Raw genomic sequence first — 8,684 nt, forward strand, 5'->3', positions numbered from 1 at the left:
GAAAACTGGAATATTGTTAAAGACTAACAAACGATAAAACCATGTTATAATAAAAACTAAATAAACATTTGGAGATTATAATACAGTAAAGGCCTCATGCACACGACCGTTGTTCGGGTCCGCATCTGAGCCGCAGTTTTTGCGGCTCGGGTGCGGACCCATTTACTTCAATGGGGCCGCAAAAGATGCGGAGAGCTCTCCGTGTGCTGTCCGCATCCGTTGCTCCGTTCCGTGGCCCTGCAAAAATAAAATAACATGTCCTATTCTTGTCCATTTTGCAGACAAGAATAGGCATTTCTACAATGCAGAAGGCACACGGGTGGCTTCTGTTTTTTGCGGATCCGCAAAAAACGGAACGGTCGTGTGCATGAGACCAAAGGCAAATGTAACAACCCAAACATAACATAAGAAATGGGAGAAAATAGTGGTGTGGCCATTACAATAATTTCTGTTTCTCGATTAAAAATAAATTATACTTGCCTCTCATGATTTATATCACTGCAAATCTGTCCATACAGTTCAGTTATATTCCGTTCAGTCATATTCCTTTGTCAAATACAAAAATATGTTAATAGATATTTTGCCCAAAGATATTCAGAAACAGACCTCTCAGTGGATCTCAATGATTTTGATAGGGTTTTTGTCACGGATGGGAGTAGGAAGCGTGCACCCCTGACTGCCACCCACGCCTCTGCCCCTACCTACTTGCACAATCCATCCTAGGTAACAGGGCGCAACTGGAAAGCAGTCCCTAATTTAAGTTAGTGCAGGGGAAAACAAAAGACAGGACAAACAGAACACAAAGCAAGTCAAACTAGTCAAATACCAGGAAGTCAAATCAGTACAAGGGAGCAACAAGAGCGAGTCCAAACACAAACCGGAAGTCAGTACCAGGAGATCACGACAAGCAACAGGGGATGAGCAGAAGCGAGGTCAAACGAGCAGAGCCGAGGTCAGGATAAAGGAAAACAATGCCAGGAATACAGGAGCGTATAAGGACCTTAATCACAGGCAACCTGTGGCCAGCAGGCTGCCTGTTTAAATAGGCCTGGCTGGTGAGTCACATGACGTGGCCAGCGTCATGTCACTCACAGCAGCCCAACTCAGCCGAGCACCGATCATCATTATCGGTGCTCGGCTCCCTGCTGCTCGCCTGCTGCCATGGAGACGAGGATGCAGGCTACGTCCTTGCCCCTCTCCTTGCGCAGGTTGCGGGCGGTGCTGCGTAGGAAGCACGCGCTGCCTGCCCCTCGTTACAGTACCCCCCCTTTACGAGGGGCTACCGGACCCAAAGTCATAGGATTGGGTTTCTCCGGATGAGCCAGATGGAACCTCTTCACTAGTCTGGCAGCATGTAACTTACTCATCGGCACCCAAGACCTCTCTTCTGACCCAAAACCCTTACAATGCACCAGATACTGGAAAGAATTCTGGACCTTTCTAACATCAATAATCCTTAATTCCTCGAATTTCATTTGTCCGGCAACCTCAACTGGAGGCTGAGGTTCCTCTGAAGGTGACACATACTTCTTTAGTAAAGATTTGTGAAAACACATTGTGGATGCGAAAGGAATCAGGTAGTTTTAGTTTAAATGATACAGGGTTAATAACCTTAATAATCTCGTAAGGACCAATAAATCGTAGAGCAAACTTATTAGATGGTACTTTAAGAGACACATTTCTGGTAGATAGCCATACCTTCTCACCCACCACAAAATTCACCCCATGAGAGCGTCTATTATCAGCCCTGATTTTCTGAACCTCCTGAGCTTTCTTCAGGTTCGACTGAACCTGGGCCCAGACTGTACACAGTTCTCTAATCAATTTATCTGCTTCCGGAACTTGTGAAGAAGACGGCGACAATTAATTAAATCGTGGATGGAACCCAAGATTACAGAAGAATGGCGACACTCCCGTGGATGAGTTCACATGGTTATTGATAACAAACTCAGCCAAGGGTAGATGTCGCACTCACAACAGTTGATTATCAGAAACATAACATCTCAAGAACTGTTTCAACGACTGGTTCAACCATTCGGTTTGACCGTTAGTATCAGGGTGATAGGCGGAAGAATAGGACAAATAAATATCACATTAATGACAGAAGGCTCTCCAGAACATAGAAACAAATTGAATGCCTCTATCAGAGACAACATTCTCTGGAATCCCATGAAGACGTACCACATGATCCACAAACGGAGACGACAAAGTTTTAGCATTAGGGAGCTTTGCAAGTGGAACAAAATGCAACATTTTACTAAATCTATCGACCACTACCCATACCACCGACTTACCCTCGGAGACTGGCCAGTTCTTGATAAAATCCATGGAAATATGTGATCACAGTCTACTGGGAATGGGCAGTGGTCGTAACTCACCAGCCGGGCGAGTTCTGGGAGTTTTGGCTCTGGCACATACCTCACATGAAGACACATACGAGTTCACATCTCTAGATAGCGTGGGCCACCAGTAGGACCCAGAGATGAGTTCCTTAGTGGCATAAACACCGGGGTGTCCACATAACACTGAATTATGACACTCACCCAAAAGCCGGAGACATAAGTGAACTGGAACAAACAATTTATCATGGGAAGACTGTACCAGAGCTAGATGTTGTGCCGCCTCAATTTCGTAAGATTGGAGGACATTGAGGCCACAATGATACCAGCGGGCAAAATAGGTTCGGCATCGGCACATGGCCTGAAAGTAATAGAAAAGTTAAAACGCGTAAAGAATAATGCCCACCTTGTGTCACGGCGGACGTGCACTCAGACTAACAGTTAAACCACCAACCAGGCTCTAGGCGAGAGGCAGGGGAAGGGTCACCTCCTATTTTATCCCTGACCTCTCTCCCTGCACCGCTCAGCCCACATGCAGACCTTTGTGGTAGGTATGATGTGTCCTCGTGCCTGGACTGGAACACCCTAAATTCCCTGAGATGGTGAAGAGGGGAAATAGGAGCAGCCTGCTCGCACAGAACCTGGATGGGAGAGATGACACCAAACAATCAAACAAGAAACCACACTTATCTCTCTGCGCTGGAACAGACAACCTTCCTTTCTAGCTTCCAAGACCAAAGTGATTCATATAATCCGCTCAGAGCACTGGGGTGGAGTGCTATTTAAACTCATAACCCCACCCAGTGCACATGATGGGAGGCGGATCCAGCAGAGCTCCAAAACAAAACACTAAACTCGTGCTGCTATTCTGGCCGACCTCCGCACACCGTCAGGACGGGGCATGACAGTACCCCCCCTTCTACGGGTGACCTCCGGATACCCCAGACCAACCTTATCCGGATGGGACCTATGAAAAGCCCTCACCAGTCGGCTGGCGTTGACATCTAGCGCCGGAACCCACGTCCTCTCCTAAGGGCCGTATCCCCTCCAGTGCACCAGGTACTGAAGGGAACCCTGAAGAATTCTAGAGTTGAGAATCCTGGAGATCTCAAACTCCAAGTTTCCCTCGACCAGAAGAGGAGGAGGAGGCAATGGCGAGGTTCCACTGGTTTCACATATTTTTTTAGTAACGACCTGTGGAACACATCATGGATCCTCCAAGTCTGCGGATGATCCAGCCGAAACACTACAGGATTGATCACCGCAGAAATTTTATACGGACCAATAAATCTTGGACCCAGTTTCCAAGATGGCACCCTCAACTTGATATTCTTAGTGGACAACCATACCAGATCACCCACACACGTCCGGACCAGTCACACGTCTCTTGTCAGCCATTTGTTTATACCTCTCACACATCTTCTCCAAATTCCCTTGAATCCTCCGCCAGATGGAGGATAAGGCAGAAGAGAATCTCTTCCTCTGGCATCCCAGAGGAACCAGTCCCAGAAAAGGTACCAAACTGAGGATGGAAACCGTATGCGCCAAAAAATGGCGACTTACCCGTGGACTGATGTCTACGGTTATTCAACGCAAATTCTGCTAAGGACAAGAATGAGGACCAGTCCTCCTGATTCTCAGCCACAAAACACCTCAAGTAGGTCTCCAGGTTTTGATTAGTATGCTCCGTCTGACCATTCGACTGCGGATGAAAAGCCGAAGAGAAAGAAAGTTGAATGCGAAACCGAGAGCAGAACGCCCTCCAAAACCTGGAGACAAACTGCGTGCCCCTATCAGAGACCACATCCGAAGGAATACCATGCAATTTCACAATATTATCCACAAAAATCTGCATCAGAGTCTTAGCGTTAGGCAGACTAGTTAGTGATGTAAAGTGAGCCATCTTACTGAAACGGTCAACCACCACCAAAATCACTGTTCTCCCGGAGGAACTCGGCAGATCCGTAATGAAATCCATAGACAAATGCGTCCAAGGACGAGACGGAATAGACAATGGAAGAAGTGAACCAGCCGGTCGAGTATGAGCAACCTTTGACCGAGCGCAGGTTTCACAGGCTGTCACGTAATTCTCAATGCTCTTACGTAACCCTGGCCACCAGAACCTCCGGGACACCTGATCACAGGTGGACTTACCACCAGGATGTCCAGCAAGGACAGTATCGTGATGTTCCTTGAACACCTTGTATTGCAGGCCCTCAGGAACAAACAACCTCCATGGGGGACAAGAACCAGGAGCCCCCTCCTGGGCTCCCAACACCTCCATCTCCAATTCAGGGTATAGAGCGGAGACCACCACCCCATCCGCTAAAATCGGCGCAGGATCCTCTGAATCACTACCCCAGGAAAGCTGCGAGACAAGGCATCTGCCTTGACGTTCTTGACCCCTGGGCGAAAGGTAACCACAAAATTGAACCTGGTAAAAAACAGTGACCATTTGGCTTGCCTAGGGTTCAGACGCTTGGCAGATTGCAGGTATGCCAAATTCTTATGGTCTGTATATACCGTAACGGGGTGAACTGCCCCCTCCAACCAGTGGCGCCATTCCTCAAAGGCCAACTTGATAGCCAACAACTCTCTATCTCCAACATCATAATTCCTCTCGGCGACCGAGAGCTTCTTGGAGAAAAAGGCACACGGGACCCACTTGCCCGGGGATGAACCCTGTGACAGTACCGCTCCAACCCCCACCTCTGATGCATCAACCTCCACTACAAATGGCTGACACACATCCGGCTGCACCAGAATGGGAGCGGACGCAAAACGCTCCTTAATAGCCGAAAAGGCCTGCAATGCCTCATCCGACCAGACAGAGACGTCGGCGCCCTTCTTGGTCATATCAGTGAGAGGTTTTACTATGGTAGAATAGTTTGAAATACATGTTCTATAATAATTTGTAAACCCCAAGAACCGCATCAAGGCTTTCTGATTCTCTGGTCGGTCCCATTCCAGAACTGCCCAGACCTTCTCGGGGTCCATCTGAAAACCAGAATCAGAAAGCAGGTATCCCAAGAATGGAAGCTCTTGCACCGCAAACAAACATTTCTCCAATTTAGCATATAATTTATTCTCCCGAAGGATCGTCAAAACCTGTCTCACATGATCCTGATGGGTCTTCAGATCAGGAGAATAAATTAAAATATCATCCAGGTAAACTACCACGAACCTCCCCACCAAATGATGAAAAATGTCATGGACGAATCGCTGAAATACTGCTGGCGCGTTCGTCAACCCAAAAGGCATAGCCAGGTTCTCAAAATGACCCTCATGCGTATTGAAGGCCATTTTCCACTCATCCCCCTCCTTGATTCTGATCAGATTGTAGGCCCCTCTCAAATCCAACTTGGAGAACACCTTGGCTCCAACAATCTGATCAAAAAGGTCAGAGATCAAAGGCAGGGGATCTGGATCCCGAACTGTAATACGGTTCAATTCCCGGAAATCCAAACATGGTCTCAGTGATCCATCCTTTTTCTTTACAAAGAACAAACCTACTGCCACCGGAGACTTAGATGGCCTAATATGACCTTTTGCCAAACTCTCGGCGACATATTTTCGCATGACCTCTCTTTCGGGTTGAGAGAGGTTGTAAAGTCGAGACTTTGGCAACCTAGCCCCTGGGACGAGATTGACTGGACAATCATAGTCACGATGAGGGGGCAATTCCTGAGCCCCACCCTCCGAAAAGACATCAGCAAAATCTGAGAGATACGGACGTAAAGCCGAAGTGGACACACCAGAGATAGAAGTGCCAAAACAATTAGCCGAACAAAACTCACTCCAACCGATGATTTGTCTCGCTTGCCAGTCTATAATTGGGTTATGTTTAGTCAACCATGGCAATCCCAAAACTATAGGAGCTGGCAAATCCTTCAAGACAAAACAAGAAATAATTTCCACATGTGAATCACCCACCCTTAAGTGAATACCATGAACAATGTGAGTAAGGCTTCTTTGAGAAAGAGGGAAAGAATCAATTGCAAAAACACGAATCTCGTTCTCTAAAGTGCAAGTACTTAGTCCTAAATCTTGAAGGAAAAGAAAGTCAATTAGGTTTACACCAGCACCACAATCAAGGAACACCTCTAAAAAAACATTTCTTGACTCCAGCGCCACCATAGCTGGAAGGAGAAAACGGGAACTGCAGGGAGCTTGCATACCTGCCTGCTCCACCACACCATTCATGCTACCAAGTGTCAGGGAAGTTTTATTTAAGAAATCTGACCCAATTGCATGGGTTCCTCCGCTACCCCCGCGTTACCTGTAACATCACCCGGGGAGGCAGTAGAGACGAAACCACCCACAGAAGGGATACCTCGTGCAGGAGAAGCCCTATACCTCTCTCTGATACGTCTGTCTAGCCGTACTGCTAACGACATGGCGTTCTCCAAAGAGTCTGGGTATTCATGAAAAGCAAGGGCATCCTTCAGTCTTTCAGATAACCCCTGACAAAACTGGCTACGTAACGCAGGATCATTCCACTCTGATTCAGTAGCCCATCTCCTGAATTCAACACAATAAGCCTCTGCAGTATGTTCCCCCTGAAATAAATTACGTAATCTCGACTCCACCGACCGGAGGGCCCGAGAACCAGGCGGCAGAGAAAAGGCCCAGGATTGCGCGTCCCCTTTAAGCAGAGAAATAATTATTCCTATCCTCTGACCCTCATAACCTGATGAAGATGGACGCAGCCGAAAGTACAATTTGCAGGACTCTCTAAAACGGACAAAGTCATCCATACTCCCTGAAAATCGATCGGGAAGAGCCACTTTAGGCTCCACACAAACTAGACCTCCTCCTGATGCCAGAGCACTCTGACACCGTGCGACTGAACCTCGCAGCTCCGCAACCTCTAGGGATAGCCCCTGCATGCGGTCAACTAATGCCTCAATTGACGCCATTACAAAACCGCTGAGCAATGACAGTCAAAGTTTTGGGCGGATTATAATGTCACGGCGGACGTGCACTCAGACTAACAGTTAAACTACCAACCAGGCTCTAGGCGAGAGGCAGGGGAAGGGTCACCTCCTAACTTATCCCTGACCTCTCTCCCTGCACTGCTCAGCCCACATGCAGACCTTTGTGGTAGGTATGATGTGTCCTCGTGCCTGGACTGAAACACCCTAAATTCCCTGAGATGGTGAAGAGGGGAAATAGGAGCAGCCTGCTCGCACAGAACCTGGATGGGAGAGATGACACCAAACAATCAAACAAGAAACCACACTTATCTCTCTGCGCTGGAACAGACAACCTTCCTTTCTAGCTTCCAAGACCAAAGTGATTAATATAATCCGCTCAGAGCACTGGGGTGGAGTGCTATTTAAACTCATAACCCCACCCAGTGCACATGATGGGAGGCGGATCCAGCACAGCTCCAAAACAAAACACTAAACTCGTGCTGCTATTCTGGCCGACCTCCGCACACCGTCAGGACGGGGCATGACACCTTGCTTGTCTAGGATTCAAATGTTTTGCGGATTCCAGAAACAATAGATTTTTATGATCAGTAAGAACAGTGATGCAATGCTGAGCACCCTCCAAAAAATGTCACCATTCCTCAAAAGCCCAATCAATAGCGAGCAGTTCTTGGTTCCCAATGTTGTAATTTCTCTCAGTAGGGGAGAACTTCCGGGAGAAAAACTCACATAGCCTTAAATTAGTAAGATTAGATGATCCCTGAGAGAGAACTGCTCCTACTCTGTCCTCAGATGCATTGACCTCGACAATAAACGGCTTTTCTTGATCCGGCTGAATCAGGACCGAGGCGTTACCGAAACACCTCTTGAGGGTTACGAAGGCCTCAGATGACCAATTAACAAGATCAGCCCCCTTCCTGGTTAGGTCGGTCAGAGGTTTAGCGATTACCAAAAAGTTTTTAATACATTTTTGATAATAATTAGCAAACCCCAGAAAGCTTTGCAACGCCTTAAGGGAAGAAGGTCTCACCCACTCTTGAATAGCTTGTACTTTCACACGGATCCATCTTAAAAAAGAGTGAGGGGTAAGTATATAACCTAAAAACAAAATCTCTTGTACCCCAAATATACACTTTTCTTTCTTGGCAAATAATTGATTTTCCCTAAGAACTTCCAGCACTTGCCTGGTATGGGTGACATGGGATTTCCAACTAGGTGAAAAGATCAGGATGTCATCCAAGTAAACTATCATAAATTTGCCAATAATAAAATTTACCATCATTAACAAAGTTTTGAAATACCGCCGGCGCATTACAGAGACCAAACGGCATGACCAAATATTCGAAGTGACCCTCAGGAGTGACCCTCGTCCCCCTCTCTAATACGAATCAAATTGTAGACTCCTTTTAAA

This window comes from Bufo bufo, chromosome 3 (assembly GCF_905171765.1).
Source record: "Bufo bufo chromosome 3, aBufBuf1.1, whole genome shotgun sequence".
Taxonomy (NCBI): Eukaryota; Metazoa; Chordata; class Amphibia; order Anura; family Bufonidae; genus Bufo; species Bufo bufo.